The sequence below is a fragment of the Ranitomeya variabilis genome, chromosome 3 (genome assembly GCF_051348905.1).
Source record: "Ranitomeya variabilis isolate aRanVar5 chromosome 3, aRanVar5.hap1, whole genome shotgun sequence".
NCBI lineage: Eukaryota > Metazoa > Chordata > Amphibia > Anura > Dendrobatidae > Ranitomeya > Ranitomeya variabilis.
The window spans coordinates 484,993,676-485,016,861 of record NC_135234.1 but is presented as its reverse complement, the minus strand read 5'-3'; the positions used below and the strand labels follow the sequence as shown (position 1 = coordinate 485,016,861).

The window sequence follows — 23,186 nt, the reverse complement described above, 5'->3', positions numbered from 1 at the left end:
CCAGGCCCTGAATCCCAGCCCCGCAGTGTTTTGACAATGTTAAGACACTGCGGGGCTGGGATTCATGGTCATCGCGAAACGCACCGGCCGACATTAAATGATGTCAGAAGATGGGCAGCGCTAACAGCGCTAGGCCAGGGGATAACACGACAGCGCAGACTCCTGTACAGCAAATAACAACGCTCAGGAGGCTGCACCCAGCACCAAGGTGGGATTCTTGACATCTGTGCTGCGTCTCATTACAAAGGGAACTCGCGCCTCCAACACAGTTTGACTGTATAAAGGGCTAAATGTTATACGTGTTTCATTCAGCGTGTGCAAGGAGCGAAATTAAAAGAGCAACCTTTGACTTGTGCAGCACTACTGCTGCATAAGCTGTGGCTCTTCTACTTTCTAACCCCTGAGGGGGGGTTAAAGGTTACCTTTGAAATTGGTTCAAGTAGGCTTCGGCCTACACTCTGCTCCCCCTGCAGAGCCCGGGCTCCAACACCGCTAGTTGCTGTCCGGAAGTGCTGGCTGCACAGAGCCAAACACCTCGCCAATGTGTCAGTGGGGTCCAGCACCGCCAGTTGTTCCCCTGCTGTGTAGCCGGCAACGTGTCCTGCGACCGCCACGCAGACACAACAGACCCAAAGCTGCCGCCAGTGCAGGCTTCGGCCTACACTCCCCTCCCCCTGCTCCTGCTCCTCCTCCTCCTGCTGACCCTGGGCTCTAACAAACCGCCAGTTGGGGCCCAGATGTGCTAGCTGCACAGAGAAAAACACCAGCCAATGTGTCAGTGGGGTCCAGCACCGCCAGCTGTTCCCCTGCTGTGCAGCCGGCAACGTGTCCTGCAAAAGCCACGCAGACACAAGAACTGAAATTGAAGGGAACCTGTCCCCCCTCCCCCAGGCGTTTTTACGTTATCCAGCCACCTTGTACAGCGGTAATGCTGCATGTGTGCAAGGTGGCTCAGAAACGTATTCTCCTCGCACATGTGGAACTGAAAACACGTCTGCAATGTGTCCTCTGTGTGACCATTTAACCGTCCCGGTGGTGTGACTTTCCTTTGTAATGACACGCTGCAACCCCCTTGGTAGCGCTGCCCGTCTTCTGGCATCATTGTTTGGCTGGCTGCGCCTCTGCGGCCGCCCTGACCCACACAACGCCCCTCGGTGTCTTATTTATTGGGACTGCGAGGGTGTGATTGATGGGCAGGATCAGTGCATCAGTTCGCCTGTCCCTCCTCTCCTTCCGCCTTCTTCGGACTGTGCGGCTTCATGGCCGTGGCATGCGATAAGGGATCAGATGACGCCGCACAGTCTGAAGCGGGTGTAAGGACCCGAGTGTGAGAGGCCAACATATGTGCTGCGCCAGGCCCTGAATCCCAGCCCCGCAGTGTTTTGACAATGTTAAGACACTGCGGGGCTGGGATTCATGGTCATCGCGAAATGCACCGGCCGACATTAAATGATGTCAGAAGATGGGCAGCGCTAACAGCGCTAGGCCAGGGGATAACACGACAGCGCAGACTCCTGTACAGCAAATAACAACGCTCAGGAGGCTGCACCCAGCACCAAGGTGGGATTCTTGACATCTGTGCTGCGTCTCATTACAAAGGGAACTCGCGCCTCCAACACAGTTTGACTGTATAAAGGGCTAAATGTTATACGTGTTTCATTCAGCGTGTGCAAGGAGCGAAATTAAAAGAGCAACCTTTGACTTGTGCAGCACTACTGCTGCATAAGCTGTGGCTCTTCTACTTTCTAACCCCTGAGGGGGGGTTAAAGGTTACCTTTGAAATTGGTTCAAGTAGGCTTCGGCCTACACTCTGCTCCCCCTGCAGAGCCCGGGCTCCAACACCGCTAGTTGCTGTCCGGAAGTGCTGGCTGCACAGAGCCAAACACCTCGCCAATGTGTCAGTGGGGTCCAGCACCGCCAGCTGTTCCCCTGCTGTGTAGCCGGCAACGTGTCCTGCGACCGCCACGCAGACACAACAGACCCAAAGCTGCCGCCAGTGCAGGCTTCGGCCTACACTCCCCTCCCCCTGCTCCTGCTCCTCCTCCTCCTGCTGACCCTGGGCTCTAACAAACCGCCAGTTGGGGCCCAGATGTGCTAGCTGCACAGAGAAAAACACCAGCCAATGTGTCAGTGGGGTCCAGCACCGCCAGCTGTTCCCCTGCTGTGCAGCCGGCAACGTGTCCTGCAAAAGCCACGCAGACACAAGAACTGAAATTGAAGGGAACCTGTCCCCCCTCCCCCAGGTGTTTTTACGTTATCCAGCCACCTTGTACAGCGGTAATGCTGCATGTGTGCAAGGTGGCTCAGAAACGTATTCTCCTCGCACATGTGGAACTGAAAACACGTCTGCAATGTGTCCTCTGTGTGACCATTTAACCGTCCCGGTGGTGTGACTTTCCTTTGTAATGACACGCTGCAACCCCCTTGGTAGCGCTGCCCGTCTTCTGGCATCATTGTTTGGCTGGCTGCGCCTCTGCGGCCGCCCTGACCCACACAACGCCCCTCGGTGTCTTATTTATTGGGACTGCGAGGGTGTGATTGATGGGCAGGATCAGTGCATCAGTTCGCCTGTCCCTCCTCTCCTTCCGCCTTCTTCGGACTGTGCGGCTTCATGGCCGTGGCATGCGATAAGGGATCAGATGACGCCGCACAGTCTGAAGCGGGTGTAAGGACCCGAGTGTGAGAGGCCAACATATGTGCTGCGCCAGGCCCTGAATCCCAGCCCCGCAGTGTTTTGACAATGTTAAGACACTGCGGGGCTGGGATTCATGGTCATCGCGAAACGCACCGGCCGACATTAAATGATGTCAGAAGATGGGCAGCGCTAACAGCGCTAGGCCAGGGGATAACACGACAGCGCAGACTCCTGTACAGCAAATAACAACGCTCAGGAGGCTGCACCCAGCACCAAGGTGGGATTCTTGACATCTGTGCTGCGTCTCATTACAAAGGGAACTCGCGCCTCCAACACAGTTTGACTGTATAAAGGGCTAAATGTTATACGTGTTTCATTCAGCGTGTGCAAGGAGCGAAATTAAAAGAGCAACATTTGACTTGTGCAGCACTACTGCTGCATAAGCTGTGGCTCTTCTACTTTCTAACCCCTGAGGGGGGGTTAAAGGTTACCTTTGAAATTGGTTCAAGTAGGCTTCGGCCTACACTCTGCTCCCCCTGCAGAGCCCGGGCTCCAACACCGCTAGTTGCTGTCCGGAAGTGCTGGCTGCACAGAGCCAAACACCTCGCCAATGTGTCAGTGGGGTCCAGCACCGCCAGCTGTTCCCCTGCTGTGTAGCCGGCAACGTGTCCTGCGACCGCCACGCAGACACAACAGACCCAAAGCTGCCGCCAGTGCAGGCTTCGGCCTACACTCCCCTCCCCCTGCTCCTGCTCCTCCTCCTCCTGCTGACCCTGGGCTCTAACAAACCGCCAGTTGGGGCCCAGATGTGCTAGCTGCACAGAGAAAAACACCAGCCAATGTGTCAGTGGGGTCCAGCACCGCCAGCTGTTCCCCTGCTGTGCAGCCGGCAACGTGTCCTGCAAAAGCCACGCAGACACAAGAACTGAAATTGAAGGGAACCTGTCCCCCCTCCCCCAGGTGTTTTTACGTTATCCAGCCACCTTGTACAGCGGTAATGCTGCATGTGTGCAAGGTGGCTCAGAAACGTATTCTCCTCGCACATGTGGAACTGAAAACACGTCTGCAATGTGTCCTCTGTGTGACCATTTAACCGTCCCGGTGGTGTGACTTTCCTTTGTAATGACACGCTGCAACCCCCTTGGTAGCGCTGCCCGTCTTCTGGCATCATTGTTTGGCTGGCTGCGCCTCTGCGGCCGCCCTGACCCACACAACGCCCCTCGGTGTCTTATTTATTGGGACTGCGAGGGTGTGATTGATGGGCAGGATCAGTGCATCAGTTCGCCTGTCCCTCCTCTCCTTCCGCCTTCTTCGGACTGTGCGGCTTCATGGCCGTGGCATGCGATAAGGGATCAGATGACGCCGCACAGTCTGAAGCGGGTGTAAGGACCCGAGTGTGAGAGGCCAACATATGTGCTGCGCCAGGCCCTGAATCCCAGCCCCGCAGTGTTTTGACAATGTTAAGACACTGCGGGGCTGGGATTCATGGTCATCGCGAAACGCACCGGCCGACATTAAATGATGTCAGAAGATGGGCAGCGCTAACAGCGCTAGGCCAGGGGATAACACGACAGCGCAGACTCCTGTACAGCAAATAACAACGCTCAGGAGGCTGCACCCAGCACCAAGGTGGGATTCTTGACATCTGTGCTGCGTCTCATTACAAAGGGAACTCGCGCCTCCAACACAGTTTGACTGTATAAAGGGCTAAATGTTATACGTGTTTCATTCAGCGTGTGCAAGGAGCGAAATTAAAAGAGCAACCTTTGACTTGTGCAGCACTACTGCTGCATAAGCTGTGGCTCTTCTACTTTCTAACCCCTGAGGGGGGGTTAAAGGTTACCTTTGAAATTGGTTCAAGTAGGCTTCGGCCTACACTCTGCTCCCCCTGCAGAGCCCGGGCTCCAACACCGCTAGTTGCTGTCCGGAAGTGCTGGCTGCACAGAGCCAAACACCTCGCCAATGTGTCAGTGGGGTCCAGCACCGCCAGCTGTTCCCCTGCTGTGTAGCCGGCAACGTGTCCTGCGACCGCCACGCAGACACAACAGACCCAAAGCTGCCACCAGTGCAGGCTTCGGCCTACACTCCCCTCCCCCTGCTCCTGCTCCTCCTCCTCCTGCTGACCCTGGGCTCTAACAAACCGCCAGTTGGGGCCCAGATGTGCTAGCTGCACAGAGAAAAACACCAGCCAATGTGTCAGTGGGGTCCAGCACCGCCAGCTGTTCCCCTGCTGTGCAGCCGGCAACGTGTCCTGCAAAAGCCACGCAGACACAAGAACTGAAATTGAAGGGAACCTGTCCCCCCTCCCCCAGGCGTTTTTACGTTATCCAGCCACCTTGTACAGCGGTAATGCTGCATGTGTGCAAGGTGGCTCAGAAACGTATTCTCCTCGCACATGTGGAACTGAAAACACGTCTGCAATGTGTCCTCTGTGTGACCATTTAACCGTCCCGGTGGTGTGACTTTCCTTTGTAATGACACGCTGCAACCCCCTTGGTAGCGCTGCCCGTCTTCTGGCATCATTGTTTGGCTGGCTGCGCCTCTGCGGCCGCCCTGACCCACACAACGCCCCTCGGTGTCTTATTTATTGGGACTGCGAGGGTGTGATTGATGGGCAGGATCAGTGCATCAGTTCGCCTGTCCCTCCTCTCCTTCCGCCTTCTTCGGACTGTGTGGCTTCATGGCCGTGGCATGCGATAAGGGATCAGATGACGCCGCACAGTCTGAAGCGGGTGTAAGGACCCGAGTGTGAGAGGCCAACATATGTGCTGCGCCAGGCCCTGAATCCCAGCCCCGCAGTGTTTTGACAATGTTAAGACACTGCGGGGCTGGGATTCATGGTCATCGCGAAACGCACCGGCCGACATTAAATGATGTCAGAAGATGGGCAGCGCTAACAGCGCTAGGCCAGGGGATAACACGACAGCGCAGACTCCTGTACAGCAAATAACAACGCTCAGGAGGCTGCACCCAGCACCAAGGTGGGATTCTTGACATCTGTGCTGCGTCTCATTACAAAGGGAACTCGCGCCTCCAACACAGTTTGACTGTATAAAGGGCTAAATGTTATACGTGTTTCATTCAGCGTGTGCAAGGAGCGAAATTAAAAGAGCAACCTTTGACTTGTGCAGCACTACTGCTGCATAAGCTGTGGCTCTTCTACTTTCTAACCCCTGAGGGGGGGTTAAAGGTTACCTTTGAAATTGGTTCAAGTAGGCTTCGGCCTACACTCTGCTCCCCCTGCAGAGCCCGGGCTCCAACACCGCTAGTTGCTGTCCGGAAGTGCTGGCTGCACAGAGCCAAACACCTCGCCAATGTGTCAGTGGGGTCCAGCACCGCCAGCTGTTCCCCTGCTGTGTAGCCGGCAACGTGTCCTGCGACCGCCACGCAGACACAACAGACCCAAAGCTGCCGCCAGTGCAGGCTTCGGCCTACACTCCCCTCCCCCTGCTCCTGCTCCTCCTCCTCCTGCTGACCCTGGGCTCTAACAAACCGCCAGTTGGGGCCCAGATGTGCTAGCTGCACAGAGAAAAACACCAGCCAATGTGTCAGTGGGGTCCAGCACCGCCAGCTGTTCCCCTGCTGTGCAGCCGGCAACGTGTCCTGCAAAAGCCACGCAGACACAAGAACTGAAATTGAAGGGAACCTGTCCCCCCTCCCCCAGGCGTTTTTACGTTATCCAGCCACCTTGTACAGCGGTAATGCTGCATGTGTGCAAGGTGGCTCAGAAACGTATTCTCCTCGCACATGTGGAACTGAAAACACGTCTGCAATGTGTCCTCTGTGTGACCATTTAACCGTCCCGGTGGTGTGACTTTCCTTTGTAATGACACGCTGCAACCCCCTTGGTAGCGCTGCCCGTCTTCTGGCATCATTGTTTGGCTGGCTGCGCCTCTGCGGCCGCCCTGACCCACACAACGCCCCTCGGTGTCTTATTTATTGGGACTGCGAGGGTGTGATTGATGGGCAGGATCAGTGCATCAGTTCGCCTGTCCCTCCTCTCCTTCCGCCTTCTTCGGACTGTGCGGCTTCATGGCCGTGGCATGCGATAAGGGATCAGATGACGCCGCACAGTCTGAAGCGGATGTAAGGACCCGAGTGTGAGAGGCCAACATATGTGCTGCGCCAGGCCCTGAATCCCAGCCCCGCAGTGTTTTGACAATGTTAAGACACTGCGGGGCTGGGATTCATGGTCATCGCGAAACGCACCGGCCGACATTAAATGATGTCAGAAGATGGGCAGCGCTAACAGCGCTAGGCCAGGGGATAACACGACAGCGCAGACTCCTGTACAGCAAATAACAACGCTCAGGAGGCTGCACCCAGCACCAAGGTGGGATTCTTGACATCTGTGCTGCGTCTCATTACAAAGGGAACTCGCGCCTCCAACACAGTTTGACTGTATAAAGGGCTAAATGTTATACGTGTTTCATTCAGCGTGTGCAAGGAGCGAAATTAAAAGAGCAACCTTTGACTTGTGCAGCACTACTGCTGCATAAGCTGTGGCTCTTCTACTTTCTAACCCCTGAGGGGGGGTTAAAGGTTACCTTTGAAATTGGTTCAAGTAGGCTTCGGCCTACACTCTGCTCCCCCTGCAGAGCCCGGGCTCCAACACCGCTAGTTGCTGTCCGGAAGTGCTGGCTGCACAGAGCCAAACACCTCGCCAATGTGTCAGTGGGGTCCAGCACCGCCAGCTGTTCCCCTGCTGTGTAGCCGGCAACGTGTCCTGCGACCGCCACGCAGACACAACAGACCCAAAGCTGCCGCCAGTGCAGGCTTCGGCCTACACTCCCCTCCCCCTGCTCCTGCTCCTCCTCCTCCTGCTGACCCTGGGCTCTAACAAACCGCCAGTTGGGGCCCAGATGTGCTAGCTGCACAGAGAAAAACACCAGCCAATGTGTCAGTGGGGTCCAGCACCGCCAGCTGTTCCCCTGCTGTGCAGCCGGCAACGTGTCCTGCAAAAGCCACGCAGACACAAGAACTGAAATTGAAGGGAACCTGTCCCCCCTCCCCCAGGCGTTTTTACGTTATCCAGCCACCTTGTACAGCGGTAATGCTGCATGTGTGCAAGGTGGCTCAGAAACGTATTCTCCTCGCACATGTGGAACTGAAAACACGTCTGCAATGTGTCCTCTGTGTGACCATTTAACCGTCCCGGTGGTGTGACTTTCCTTTGTAATGACACGCTGCAACCCCCTTGGTAGCGCTGCCCGTCTTCTGGCATCATTGTTTGGCTGGCTGCGCCTCTGCGGCCGCCCTGACCCACACAACGCCCCTCGGTGTCTTATTTATTGGGACTGCGAGGGTGTGATTGATGGGCAGGATCAGTGCATCAGTTCGCCTGTCCCTCCTCTCCTTCTGCCTTCTTCGGACTGTGCGGCTTCATGGCCGTGGCATGCGATAAGGGATCAGATGACGCCGCACAGTCTGAAGCGGGTGTAAGGACCCGAGTGTGAGAGGCCAACATATGTGCTGCGCCAGGCCCTGAATCCCAGCCCCGCAGTGTTTTGACAATGTTAAGACACTGCGGGGCTGGGATTCATGGTCATCGCGAAACGCACCGGCCGACATTAAATGATGTCAGAAGATGGGCAGCGCTAACAGCGCTAGGCCAGGGGATAACACGACAGCGCAGACTCCTGTACAGCAAATAACAACGCTCAGGAGGCTGCACCCAGCACCAAGGTGGGATTCTTGACATCTGTGCTGCGTCTCATTACAAAGGGAACTCGCGCCTCCAACACAGTTTGACTGTATAAAGGGCTAAATGTTATACGTGTTTCATTCAGCGTGTGCAAGGAGCGAAATTAAAAGAGCAACCTTTGACTTGTGCAGCACTACTGCTGCATAAGCTGTGGCTCTTCTACTTTCTAACCCCTGAGGGGGGGTTAAAGGTTACCTTTGAAATTGGTTCAAGTAGGCTTCGGCCTACACTCTGCTCCCCCTGCAGAGCCCGGGCTCCAACACCGCTAGTTGCTGTCCGGAAGTGCTGGCTGCACAGAGCCAAACACCTCGCCAATGTGTCAGTGGGGTCCAGCACCGCCAGCTGTTCCCCTGCTGTGTAGCCGGCAACGTGTCCTGCGACCGCCACGCAGACACAACAGACCCAAAGCTGCCGCCAGTGCAGGCTTCGGCCTACACTCCCCTCCCCCTGCTCCTGCTCCTCCTCCTCCTGCTGACCCTGGGCTCTAACAAACCGCCAGTTGGGGCCCAGATGTGCTAGCTGCACAGAGAAAAACACCAGCCAATGTGTCAGTGGGGTCCAGCACCGCCAGCTGTTCCCCTGCTGTGCAGCCGGCAACGTGTCCTGCAAAAGCCCCGCAGACACTTGCTCTTGGACCTTCTGCTCCCCATCCTGGTTCCAGTACCGTCAGCTGGTTCCAGGCAGAGCCTTTGGCTTAGGTGCCTCCCTTTGGTATCCGAGTTCCACCAACGTCAGGTGGTCCTTGGTAGTGCTTTCAGGCACGGGTACCTCCTGCTTAGTAACCGGGTTCCAGTAACGTCAGCTGGTCCTCGGTAGTTCCATTGGCTCTTGGACCTTCGGCTACCCATCCGGGTTCCAGCACCGTCAGCTGGTTCTCGGCAGTGTCTTTTGCTCTTGTACCTTCTGCTCCCCATCCTGGTTCCAGTACCGTCAGCTGGTTCCGGGCAGAGCCTTTGGCTTAGGTGCCTCCCTCTGGGTATCTGAGTTCCACCAACGTCAGGTGGTCCTTGGTAGTGCTTTCAGCACAGGTACCTCCTGCTTAGTAACCGGGTTCCAGTAACGTCAGCTGGTCCTCGGTCGTTCCATTGGCTCTTGGACCTTCGGGTAGCCATCCGAGTTCCAGTTCCATCAGCTGGTTCTCGGCATTTTCTCAGCCTTCTTGTACCTTCTGCTACATTTCCAAGTTCAAGAGACTAAACACGATGACCCGGAAGACCACCCCTAAGATGACGACGACACCAGAGACGACAACCACCGTGATGACGACGACCCTGGAGACGATGACCCTGAAGACCACCCCGATGACGACGACCCCGGAGACCACCCCGATGACGACGACCCCGGAGACGACGACCCTGGAGACGACGACGACCTGGAAGACCGAGAAGCAGAAGAACAAGAGGCTGCAGAACAAAGAGCAGAAGGACATTAAGCATAACACAAAATATCAGAGCAAAAAATATTATGTAAATTATAAGCAGAAGAAGACTAAGCAGTGTATGGGGGTGAGTCCGTTCCTCCTCGTGGTGCCCCTGGATAAAGCCTGATGCTGCAGGCCAAACTGAACGCGGACAAATGTAACTGTTTTGTGACAGGCAGAACGGAAGGTGTAATCTTCAAACTTTTATAGATAACAACTACGGGAATGCCTGTCACAAATAAGAATATGATGAAGAAGTAGAATATGATGAAGATAATAGTAAACTAAAAACAATATGAACAATGTAACCCAAAAAATAATAGGTAGAAGATGAAGAAGATGAATAAGGTGAAGAAGTTGATGTCAAAGAAGCTGATGATGAGGATAATTAAGAAGAAAGCGTGGGAGAAGTAAAAAAAAAGGTGAAGGGCGTGGAAGCAGTGAAACATCAATATCTGACATTAAAAAAAAAATTAACATAGTCAAATTCTTTCTAACGCCGAACGTCATAAAAAAAAACGCAAAATCCTGCTATTCTATTACATTGGGCTAAACCTCTGTGCCTTTAATATCTCCGCCACGTCCCCCAATACATCCTACATTATTCTTAGTTGTTTTCCTTCATGTAGAATGAACCTACAAGTGTATAAAGGGTTTATTTTAATTCCGATATTTTCGTCCCATTGACTTGCATTGGGATCGGGTATCGGTATCGGATTAGATCCGATACTTTGACGGTATCGGCCGATACTTTCCGATACCGATACTTTCCGATATCGGAAGGTATCGCTCAACACTAATGGTTATATCTTTGCGGAATTGAATCCTAAACATCTGCATTTTGGTGAATGCAAATTTTATATTCAAGTAAAATTCAATTTCACTGTAATACCGTATATTCACTCACTTCTATTAGATAACACATTAAATCATGTGTCCAATTACTTTGTGTACTTTACTTAGTGGTAGTGGTGAACCCAGAATTGTCTGAACTCACAAAGTCTGGCATAGTGCACAGGCAAAGAAGGGTTACATATTCAGAGGTCAAACATAAATGGACATAAAGTAATTAATCCAGAGATGAAGAATTAGAGAACAGGTTACCAAACCCTCTCCGCTATTGACCCCCTGACCAGATCTCCTGATTGGCTAGTCAGCAGGCCTTCTGGAGTTCCCAGAGTAGCTGTCTGTGATCCTGACTGGCCAGCTAAGTTTGCTGTACATGCCCACCTGGTATGCCAGCGAAGCCACGAAGAGGGGCAGTAAGGATCAATGCAGAATCCATAAGTACATCTGAATGGGGTTTGTAAAAGTCCATGCATGACATGCTGTAAAAACAACCTCATTGCCATGTATGTAGCATATTAAGTCATATAAGTTTCTGCAACAACTGACTGCATGTGAAAATACCCTGGAAATATAATTTTTCAGAAACCGAGTTATCTTAAATAAGTAATTTTTTTTTTCAATGGGTAAAAGATTCCAGATTACTTTTTTATGGAACTGCTTATCCCTGTATTGCTACCAGCCTGCCTTTATATATACTTCTAATCCTATAAACACAATCATATTGTTTAAAATAGGAATACATGTTAAATTTACCTTGACAGATGCTTAATCATCGGATTGTCCTCTTTTGTCTGTTTTGATGGTTGCTTAGCAATCCATGTTACTGTTTGGGAAGAGCTAATGATGTCACATTTCAGGAGAACACACTGTAACTTCTGCCAATCACTTTCACAATACAGGTTTTTTTAAAGTCATACCTCTCGAGTCGACTTATATTCATTTGAGATTAAACTCTAATTCAAGTTTACAACAATTTCAAGTATAAAATAAAAAGGCAGAACATGAAGACTATCAATGTAAAGCCCACTATATAGTACCCCTGAAGGAGAATAAGGCTCTGTGCACACGTTGCATTTTTGCCTATTTGTTTTTGCGCAATTTTGTCACAAAACCTGAAATGTTTGCTAATGTCAGCAAAGTGAGTAAGATTCCTGAAGTCTCGTGCACACGTTGCTTACGTTTGTCTTGCAGATTTGGTGCAGTTTTAAATCTACATAATGTCAATTCTTTCAGCATTTTTGCTGCGGATTTCAAGTAAACTAATGGGTGGGAAAATCCGCACTAGAAACACAAGGCAAAATGCACATATTTTGCGGTGTTCTTCCTGCCAAAAGATGCAGAAATGATGCCGAAAAGTCTGCACCAAATACTCAACGTGTGCACAAATCTGTAAAATGATACTAATTGGTCCCCTCATTATTATTATTTTTATTATTATTATTTATTTATATAGCACCATTGATTCCATGGTGCTGTACATGAGAAGGGGTTACATACAAGTTACAGATATCACTTACAGTAAACAAAATAACGATGACAGACTGATACAGAGGGGCGAGGACCCTGCCCTTGCGGGCTTACATTCTACAGGATGGTGGGGAAGGAGACAGTAGGTGGAGGGTTGCAGGAGCTCCGGTGTTTGTGAGGCGGTATCTCCGGTAGTGATGAGGAGGCAGCAGGGTCAGTGCAGGCTGTAGGCTTTCCTGAAGAGATGGGTTTGCAGGTTCCGTCTGAAGGATCCCAGTGTGGTTGATAGTCGGACGTGTTGGGGCAGAGAATTCCAGAGGATGGGGGATATTCCTCATGAAACTCTTCCCTCTTCAATCCATCTTGAATGCAGCAATCAGGCTCATACAGTATTTCTGTCCAGCAGCTGCACACATGCTTCCACCCTATGACAGTCATTGCACCTGTTGCCCATGCAAAAAATAATAATATATAAACTTATCACTCTCACCTGTAAAGCTCTCCATTGCTGCACCACCCCATTTCTCTCTACCTGCCTGTGCTCAACTTTCTGCTAATTCTCAATTCCCAGTGTTCATAGTTTTAAGCATGGCATGAAAACGCTTTTTTGGCAGGTCTACCAAATTAATTCACTCGTCTAATTTTTTTCAGTGATGATGCACAACAGAGCACATTGTGACTCTGTCTGTATCATTAGAGTCAATGGCCTGCTAGGTGCATGCTCCCGTATCCAGTTTTGTGGGGGGTTCAGATACTTTGAGCATAATGTAAAATCCTATGCGAACACAGCCTAATTTATTATAAATGATAGCCGGACCATACAAAACAAGCATTTTTTTGCCTCTTGTGGTAAACTATAAGATTGCAAGGAGGGCCCTGGCTCCATTTGTTTGAAATTAAGGCCGGGGTCACGCATGAGAGAATCAGTCCAATTATGCAAATGACACTTGGCGCAAACCCAGAGTTTGAGCCAATTGTCAGTAGCACTATTCTCCGATTCTCTCGCATGAGAAAAACGCAGAACAGGTATGGAGGAGATGGAGAAAGTAATTTCTCTGTTTCCTCCATTGCCAGCATCCGCTGCAATTGGACCGCACACAGATAGACTTGTGTCCTCAGATGCACTCACAGCATGCTACGATTGTTTTCTCATGCTGAATCGGCATGAGAAAATAATTGTTGATTTGGACTGCCCCATAGTGTAACATTGGACCGAATGCTATCAGATAAAACATCAGATAGCACTCAGCCTTGTTATACAGCAGTGTGAGCGAACTCAACTCTACAATGTCTGACCACACACCAACTTAATTGGCCAGTATACCATGTGGGACCCTTTGGGACAATTTTAATGTAAAGAATAAAGATTAAAATAATTAAAAACAATTATTGAAGAATGCTAATAAATACTGTTGAACGATACCTTCAGAAGTATCGGTATCGGATGGGAACGGCCGATATCCAAAAAATATCGGCTATCGCCGATACTGATACCCGATACCAATGCAAGTCAATGGGACACAAATATTGGAATGTAAATAAGCCCTTTCTGTCCTTCTACATCCTCTTCCGGAGGGGGGAAGAGTGTGGGCAGTGCGTGGGCGGACACTGTGCGTGTCAGTGTGTGCGGGCGGAGTCTGTGCGGGCCTGCTAGGGATCTGTACGGGCCTCTTGGGGGTCTATGCGGGCTGCCGGGGGTCTGTGTGGGCCTACTGGGGCTCTGTGCGGGCTGCCGGGGCTCTGTGCGGTTTTTCAATTGCCATAAAGTGAGTCTTTGAACTATAGTAACCTCAGTGATGCACTGCAGGAGCCATTGTCACTGAGGGTCCTATAGAGCAGTGACATCCCCTGATGTCACTATTCTATAGGGGAGATCATCGTGGGACACTCGTTATTAATTGGACTACGGCGGACAGGTAGTATACGGTTTATTATTTTACGTTTTTTTGCAGGCGCTGAAGTATGGTAAGTATGGGTAAATGAAGAATATTAAAATACTTTTTCCTAATGTGTGTGTGTTTTATTAACCCTTTATTACTATTGGATTAATAATGGATAGGCGTCTTATTGACGCCTCTCCGCTATTAACCCGGCTTAATGTCACCTTACAATAGCAAGGTGACATTAACCCCTTATTACCACATATCTCACCATTACACGGGAGTGGGAAGAGAGGGGCTAAGTGCCGGAATTGGCGCATCTTATAGATGTGCCATTTCTGTTGCGGCTGCGGACTGGTATTTGTAGCCGGGGGGCCAATATCCATGACCCCTCTCTAGGCTATGAATATCAGCCCACAGCTGTCTGCATAGCCTTTCTGGCTATAAAATATAGGGGGATCCCATGTCATTTTTTAATTAAGGTCCCCCTATTTTAATAGCCAGTAAAGGCTATGCAGACAGCTGCGGGCTGATATTCATAGCAGGCTAGAAATATTGGCCCCCGGCCGTCGGCTTTCCCCCTCTGGCGCAGAAAATTGCGCAGGAGCCCACGCCGTTTTTTTTAAATTAAACGCTCATTAAGGCCTCTATCATACTTGCGTCGGTACGGGTCCGTCGCTATGCGTCGGGCCGACGTACCGATGCACGTTGTGAAATTTGTGCACGACATGGGCAGCGGATGCAGTTTTTCCACGCATCCGCTGCCCATTCTGAAGTCTGGGGAGGAGGGGGCGTAGTTTCGGCCGCGCATGCACGGTAGAAAATGGCGGATGCGACCGACAAAAAAGTTCACTTGAACGTTTTTTCGTGCCGATGGTCCACCAAAACAATATGGATCCGTTGCACGACGGACGTGACGTGTGGCCATCCATCGCGATCCATCGCTAATACAAGTCTATGGGTAAAAAACGCATCCTGCGAGCACATTTGCAGGATCTGTTTTTTTCTGCCGGATCCGTTTTTTCTCATAGAGTTGTATTGACGCCGGATTGTGCCTGATGGCCACACATTTCATCCGTTTTTTGCAGGATCCGTCAAAAAAGCTGTTTCAACCGGACGGAAAACACATACAGAGGAACGTTTTTTTGTCCGGCGAAAAAATGCACAGCGACGGATCCAGCAAAAAACGGATGAAACTGAGATGTGAAATTATGAATCCGGCCTCCGAATCCATTTTTTCATGCATGTTTCCATTCAAATCATGCACATTTTCCGTTTATTTATTCATTTCCGAAAACCGCATCAAAACTGCATCAAAAACTGCATAAAAAAAAACACTAAAAACCTGCATCAAAAACTGCACTAAAAACTGCACCAAAAACTGCATCAAACACAGCATCAAAACTGCACCAAAAACATACATCAAAAACAGCACCAAAAACTGCACCAAAAGTGCATCAAAAACCGCACCAAAAACCTGCACCAAAAACTGCACCAAAAACGGCATCAAAAACAGCAGGAAAAACCGCACCAAAAACCTGCATAAAAACTGCACCAAAAACAGCATCAAAAACCGCACCAAAAACCTGCATCAAAAACCGCACCAAAAACCTGCATCAAAACTGCACCAAAAACTGCATCAAAAACAGCATCAAAAACCACATCAAAAACCACACCAAAAACCTGCACCAAAAACTGCATCAAAAACAGCATTAAACACTGCACCAAAAACCTACATCAAAAACAGCACCAAAAACTGCATCAAAAACCGCACCAAAAGCCTGCATCAAAAACAGCATCAAAAACCGCACCAAAAACCTGCATCAAAACTGCACCAAAAACTGCATCAAAAACAGCATAAAAAACCTCACCAAAAACCTGCATCAGGGTATGTGCACACACTGCGGTTTTTGTTGCGGATCCGCAGCGGATTTGATGTGGTGTACAGTACAATGTTAACCAATGGAAAACAAAAACCGCAGTGCACATGCTGCGGAAAATTCTACGTGGAAACGCTGCAGAAAAAAATAAGTAGCATGTCACTTCTTTCTGCTGATTCCGCAGCGGTTTTCAACCTGCACCAATAGGAAAGTGCAGTTGAAAACCCGCAGAGGAACCCGCAGAAGAAACCGAGTGAAAATCCGCAGTGAAAACCGCAGTGGTTTTGCACTGCAGATTTTCCAAATCCGCTGCGGAAAAATCTGCAGCAAAATCGGCAACGTGTGCACATGCCCTCAAAGCTGCACCAAAAACTACATCAAAAACAGCATTAAAAAATGCATCAAAAACCACACCAAAAACCTCTACCAAAAACTGCATCAAAAACAGCATCAAAAACCGCCATTAAAAACTGCTCCAAAAACTGCATCAAAAACAGCATCAAAAACCTGCACCAAAAACTGCATCAAAACAGCCTCAAAAATCGCACCAAAAACTGCATCAAAAACAGCATCAAAAACCGCACGAAAAACCTACATCAAAAACAGCACCAAAAACTGCATCAAAAACCGCACCAAAAACCTGCATCAAAAACTGCATCAAAAACAGCATCAAAAACCTGCATCAAAAACTGCACCAAAAACAGCATCAAAAACCACACCAAAAACCTGCATCAAAACTGCATCAAAACCTGCATCAAAAAGCATCAAAAACCACACCCAAAACCTGCATCAAAACTGCACCAAAAACCTGCATCAAAAACAGCACCAAAAACCGGCATCAAAACTGCATCAAAAACTGCATCAAAACTAACAGTTTTTGATGCAGGTTTTGATGCAGTTCTTGGTGCTGTTTTTTGTGTGGTTTTTGATGCTGTTTTTGATGCAGTTTTTGGTGCAGTTTTTGATGCAGTTTTTGGTGCAGGTTTTTGGTGCGGATTTTGATACTGTTTTTGATGCAATTTTTGGTGCAGTTTTTGGTGCTGTTTTTGATACAGGATTTTGGTGCCGTTTTTGATGCAGTTTTTGATGCAAGTTTTTGGTGCGGTTTTTGATGCTGTTTTTGATGCAGTTTTTGGTGCAGGTTTTGGGTGCGGTTTTTTATGCTGTTTTTGATGCTGTTTTTGTTGCAGTTTTTGGTACAGGTTTTTGGTGTGGTTTTTGATGCTGTTTTTGATGCAGTTTTTGGTGCAGTTTTCGGTGCTGTTTTTGATGCAGGATTTTGCGGTTTTTGATGCTGTTTTTGATGCAGCTTTTGGTGCAGGTTTTGGTACAGGTTTTTGGTGTGGTTTTTGATGCTGTTTTTTATGCAGTTTTTGATGCAGTTTTTGTGCAGTTTTTGATGCAGGTTTTTGGTGCGGTTTTTGATGTAGTTTTTGGTGCAGTTTTTGATGCAGGTTTTTGGTGCGGTTTTTGATGATGTTTTTGATGCAGTTTTTGGTGCAGTTTTTGGTGCAGTTTTGATGGAGTTTTTGATGCAGGTTTTGATGCGGTTTTTGGAAATAAATAAATAAATAAACAGAAAGTGTGCATGATTTGAATGGAAACTTGCATGAAAAAAATGGATTTGGAGGCCGGATTCATCATTTCACATCTCAGTTTCATCCGTTTTTTGCCGCATCCATCACTGTGCGTTTTTTCGCCTGATAGAAAAATCGTTCCTCTGTATGTGTTTCCCGTCCGGTGGAAACAGCTTTTTTGATGGATCCTGCAAAAAATGGATGAAACGTGTGGCCATCAGGCGCAATCCGGCGCTAATACAACTCTTTGAGAAAAAAACGGATCCGGCGGAAAAAACGGATCCTGCAAATGTGCTCGCAGGATGCGTTTTTTACCCATAGACTTGTATTAGCGACGGATCGCGATGAATGGCCACACATCACATCCGTCGTGCAACGGATCCGTCGTGTTTTGGCGGACCGTCAGCATGAAAAAATGTTCAAGTGAATGTTTTTTGTCCGTCGTGTCTGCCATTTTCTACCAGGCATGCATGGCCAAAACTCCGCCCCCTCCTCCCTGGACTTTAGAATGGGTAGCGGATGCATTGAAAAACTGCATCCGCTGCCCACGTCGTGCACAAATTTCACAATGTGCATTGGTACGTCGGCCCGACACAAGTATGAAAGAGGCCTTAATGAGCGTTTAATAAAAAAATGGAAAAAAACGGCATGGGTTCCCGTGCAATTTTCTACATCAGAGGGGGAAAGCCGACAGGGGGTGCAATATTTGTAGCCTGCTATGAATATCAGCCTGCAGCTGTCTGCGTAGCCTTTACTGGCTATTAAAATAGGGGGACCCCAATCAAAAAATGATGTGGGGTCCCCTATATTTTATAGCCAGAAAGGCTACGCAGACAGCTGCAGGCTGATATTCATAGCCTAGAGAGGGGCCATGGATATTGCCCCCCCGGCTACAAATACCAGTCCGCAGCCGCCCCGGAAATACCGCATCTGTAAGATGTGCCAATTCCGGCACCTAGCCCTTCTCTTCCCACTCCTGTGTAGTGGTGGGATATCGGGTAATAAGGGGTTAATGTCACCTTGCTATTGTAAGGTGACATTAAGCCGGGTTAATAGCGGAGAGACGTCAATAAGACGCCTATCCATTATTAATCCAATAGTAATAAAGGGTTAATAAAACACACACATTAGGAAAAAAGTATTTTAATACTCTTCATTTACCCATACTTACCATACTTCAGCGCCTGCAAAAAACGTAAAATAATAAACCGTACACTACCTGTCCGCCATAGTCCAATTAATAACGAGTGTCCCACGATGATCTCCCCTATAGAATAGTGACATCGGGTGATGCCACTGCTCTATAGGACCCTCAGTGACACACTGACAGGAGACAATGGCTCCTGCAGTGCATCACTGAGGTTACTATAGTTCAAAGTCTCATTTTATTGCAATTGCTGCGTGGGAACATTTCTCACACAGCAATGCCAAAAGTGAGAATAGGGACTATTTTTTTACAGCGGTGGAGGAATACAGTGGCGGAAGGATACGTTCCTCCCATAATTGTGTTCCTGGAGCCCCTGGAGAGCGGTCGCATCAGCTGTTGCTGCCGTTCTCCACGGGAGATGGTCATGGATTTCTGCGGACAGGGAGTATATTGGTTGTTTGTTATTTTAAACTTTTTTACAGATGACACTGGCTTCGGCGATCAAAATGACAAGTAATGGTGAGTATGTAATATATGTTTAATGTACTGTATGTATGTATGTATGTACTGTATGTAATGTATAAATGTATTGTATGTACTATGTATTTAGTATGTATGTAGTATGTTGTATGTATGTAGTATGTATGTAGTATGTTGTATGTATGTATGTATGTAGTATCTAAGTAGTATGTATGTAGAAAGCATGTAGTATGTAAGTAGTATGAATGTAGTATGTATGTTGTGTGTATGTAGTATGTATGTAGTATGCGAGTAGTATGTATGTAGTATGTAGTTTGTATGTAGTATGTATGTAGTATGTATGTAGTATGTTGTATGTATGTAGTATGTATGTAGTATGTATGTTGTATGTATGTAGTATGTAAGTAGTATGTATGTTGTATGTATGTAGTATGTAGTATGTATGTAGTATGTATGTAGTATGTATGTAGTATGCATGTAGTATGTATGTAGTATGTTGTATGTATGTAGTATGTATGTAGTATGTAGTATGCATGTAGTATGTATGTAGCATGTAGTATGTATGTAGTATTTTTTTTACATTCAACACATTAGCCCGATGATGGGACTACTACTGTCCCATCATTGGCTAATGTGTCAATCACTGTCACTGTAGCAGGCATCGTCCGATGGGACTTGTAGTCCCATTGGACGATGCCTGCACACCCCCACAGAGCCCCGGCAGGCCCGCACGGACCCCCGGCAGCCTGCACAGACCCCCGGCAGCCCACACAGAGCACCAGCAGCCCACACAGACCCCCGGCAGCCCACACAGACCCCCGCCAACTCGCACAGAGCCCCGGCAGCCCACACAGACCCCTGGCAGCCCACACAGAGCCCCGGCAGGCCTGCACAGACCCCCGGCAGCCCACACAGACCCCCGGCAGGCATGCACAGACCCCCGAGAGGCTCATACAGTCCCCCGGCAGGCCTGCACAGAGCCCCAGCAGGCCCACACAGACCCCCGCCAGCCCACACAGACCCCCGGCAGCCCACACAGAGCCCCGGCAGCCCACACAGAGCCCCAGCAGGCCCGCACAGACCCCCGGCAGCCCGCACAGACCCTCGACAGCCCGCACAGACCCCCGGCAGGCACGCACAGACCCCCGAGAGGCTCGTACAGACCCCCGGCAGGCCTGCACACACACGCAGTCTCCGCCCACACTCCATTATCTATATATATAATTGTCTAAGGGTTTTTCCGTCTGTCTGTCTGTCTTTCTGTCTGTCTGTCTGTCTGTCCTTTAAATCCCGCATCTCTGATTGGTCGAGGCCGCCAGGCACGGGCATAGCATGGCGACGATGATGTCATAATGGAAATCCCGCGTCTCTGATTGGTCGAGGCCGCCAGGCTTCGACCAATCAGCGACGGGCACAGTATCGACGTAGATGTCATAATGGTTGCCATGGCGACGACGATGTCATAAAGGTTGCCTCGACCAATCAGCGACGGGCACAGTCTGCCGCGAATTTTGGAATCATTATTGTCCATAGTAGTGTATAATTGCACTATAGGAACTTCCGATTCCGGTATCCAATATCGCAAAAGTATCGGAACTCGGTATTGGAATTCCGATACAGCGAATATCGGCTGATATCCGATATTTGCAGTATCGGATTGCTCAACACTACTAATAAAGTTTCAGTAACAAACATAATTTTCCCGCTCACAACCAAACCCGAATCCTTGGGGATGTTGCATACTGACAGTGATATTTAAAATTCCGCGGTTTTCTAATTCACTAATTGGATGTAGTTATCGCCCTCTTATTGTCAAATACAGTAGTACTTTCTGCAAGTCTAATACCTATGCTCATTGGTAGATAAGAGTTATAAAAGGGCTAATGCAAAAGATTGCCTGATGCATACCTTATTAATATAGCTAAAGTGTAACCACAGTTTTTAATTTCTTTGCAAATAAATCAATAGTACTTATGATTATATGTTTCCTTAAGTTGTCTTTTTCTTCATGAACTGATCACAGCAAATCCAGTGTTAAACTTCGTCTTCAGAGAGTCAGATTGTAAACTCACTTAGTTACAGCTGTTGTTCATTGAAGTAATAAAGTAAATATATTCTGTCAGTATGAAAATTAATTAAAAGAGAAGCAGCAAGAAGGAATGGGAGGTTTATGAGATAATTTGATACACTGAATATTGAATGAAAACCTTTGTATGTATTGTCTTGTAGTAAAATGTCCTTTTCTTTTGGGAAGAGGGATATGAGAAAACTTATGTAAAATTATTGCACATTCAGGGGCGGACACTGATAGCTTGGGGCCCCTGTGCAAATGTACCTGGACCCCCTCCTTTCATGGCAACAAACCTATCAATCTATATATACAGTACAGACCAAAAGTTTGGACACACCTTCTCATTTAAAGATTTTTCTGTATTTTCATGACTATGAAAATTGTACATTCACACTGAAGGCATCAAAACTATGAATTAACACATGTGGAATTATATACTTAACAAGAAAGTGTGAAACAACTGAAGTTATGTCATGCTTTGATGACTGCTTTGCACACTCTTGGCATTCTCTTGATGAGCTTCAAGAGGTAGACACCGGGAATGGTTTTCAATTCACAGGTGTGCCCTGTCAGGTTTAATAAGTGGGATTTCTTACCTTATAAATGGGGTTGGGACCATCAGTTGTGTTGTGCAGAAGTCTGGTGTATACACAGCTGATAGTCCTACTGAACAGACTGTTAGAATTTGTATTATGGCAAGAAAAAAGCAGCTAAGTAAAGAAAAACGAGTGGCCATCATTACTTTAAGAAATGCAGGTCAGTCAGTCTGAAAAATTGGGCAAACTTTGAAAGTGTCCCCAAGTGCAGTGGCAAAAACCATCAAGCGCTACAAAGAAACTGGCTCACATGAGGACTGCCCCAGGAAAGGAAGACTAAGAGTCACCTCTGCTTCTGAGGATAAGTTTATCCGAGTCACCAGCCTCAGAAATCGCAGGTTAACAGCAGCTCAGATTAGAGACCGAGTCAATGCCACACAGAGTTCTAGCAGCAGACACATATCTACAACAACTGTTAAGAGGAGACTTTGTGCAGCAGGCCTTCATGGTAAAATAGCTGCTAGGAAACCACTGCTAAGGACAGGAAACAATCAGAAGAGACTTGCTTGGGCAAAAGAACACAAGGAATAGACATTAGACCAGTGGAAATCTGTGCTTTGGTCTGATGAGTTCAAATTTGCAAATTTGAGATCTTTGGTTCCAACCACCGTGTCTTTGTGCGATGCAGAAAAGGTGAACAGATGGACTCTAAATGTCTGGTTCCCACGGTGAATCATGGAGGAGGTGTGATGGTGTGGGGGTGCTTTGAGGATTTATTCAAAATCGAAGGCATGCTGAACCAGCATGGCTACCACAGCATCTTGCAGAGGCATGCTATTCCATCCGGTTTGCGTTTAGCTGGACCATCATTTATTTTTCAACAGGACAATGACCCCAAACACACCTCCAGGCTGTGTAAGGGCTATTTGACCAAGAAGGAGAGCAATGGGGTGCTACGCCAGATGACCTGGCCTCCACAGTCACCAGACCTGAACCCAATGGAGATGGTTTGGGGTGAGCTGGACTGCAGAGTGAAGGCAAAAGGGCTAACAAGTGCTAAGCATCTCTGGGAGCTCCTTCAAGATTGTTGGAAGACCATTCCTGGTGACTACCTCTTGAAGCTCATCAAGAGAATGCCAAGAGTGTGCAAAGCAGTCATCAAAGCAAAAGATGGCTACTTTGAAGAACCTAGAATATAAGACATAATTTCAGTTGTTTCACACTTTTTTGTTAAGTGTATAATTCCACATGTGTTAATTCATAGTGTTGATGCCTTCAGTGTGAATGTACAATTTTCATAGTCATGAAAATACAGAAAAATCATTAAATGAGAAGGTGTGTCCAAACTTTTGATCGGTACTGTATATAGCTGTGCTCAAAAGTTTACATACCCCGACAGAATTTTTGCTTTATTGGCCTTTTTTTCAGAGAATATGAATGATAATACCAAAACCTTTTCTCCACTCATGATTAGTTGTGGTGAAGCCATTTATTGTCAAACTCCTGTGTTTTCTCTTTTTAAATCATAATGACATACTGT

The 23,186-nt window shown here is 48.3% G+C and overlaps 1 long non-coding RNA gene across 1 annotated transcript in view; it reads right to left on the bottom strand.

Annotated features, from left to right (window-relative positions):
* LOC143818328 (uncharacterized) overlaps window positions 1-11,383 on the bottom strand; it is a 166,450-nt gene extending 155,067 nt beyond the window's left edge. Inside the window, exon 1 of the long non-coding RNA XR_013224468.1 lies at window positions 11,362-11,383. This is a non-coding gene — a long non-coding RNA (uncharacterized LOC143818328). The remainder of the gene's footprint in view (window positions 1-11,361) is intronic.
* Between the last annotated feature and the right edge of the window lie 11,803 nt (window positions 11,384-23,186).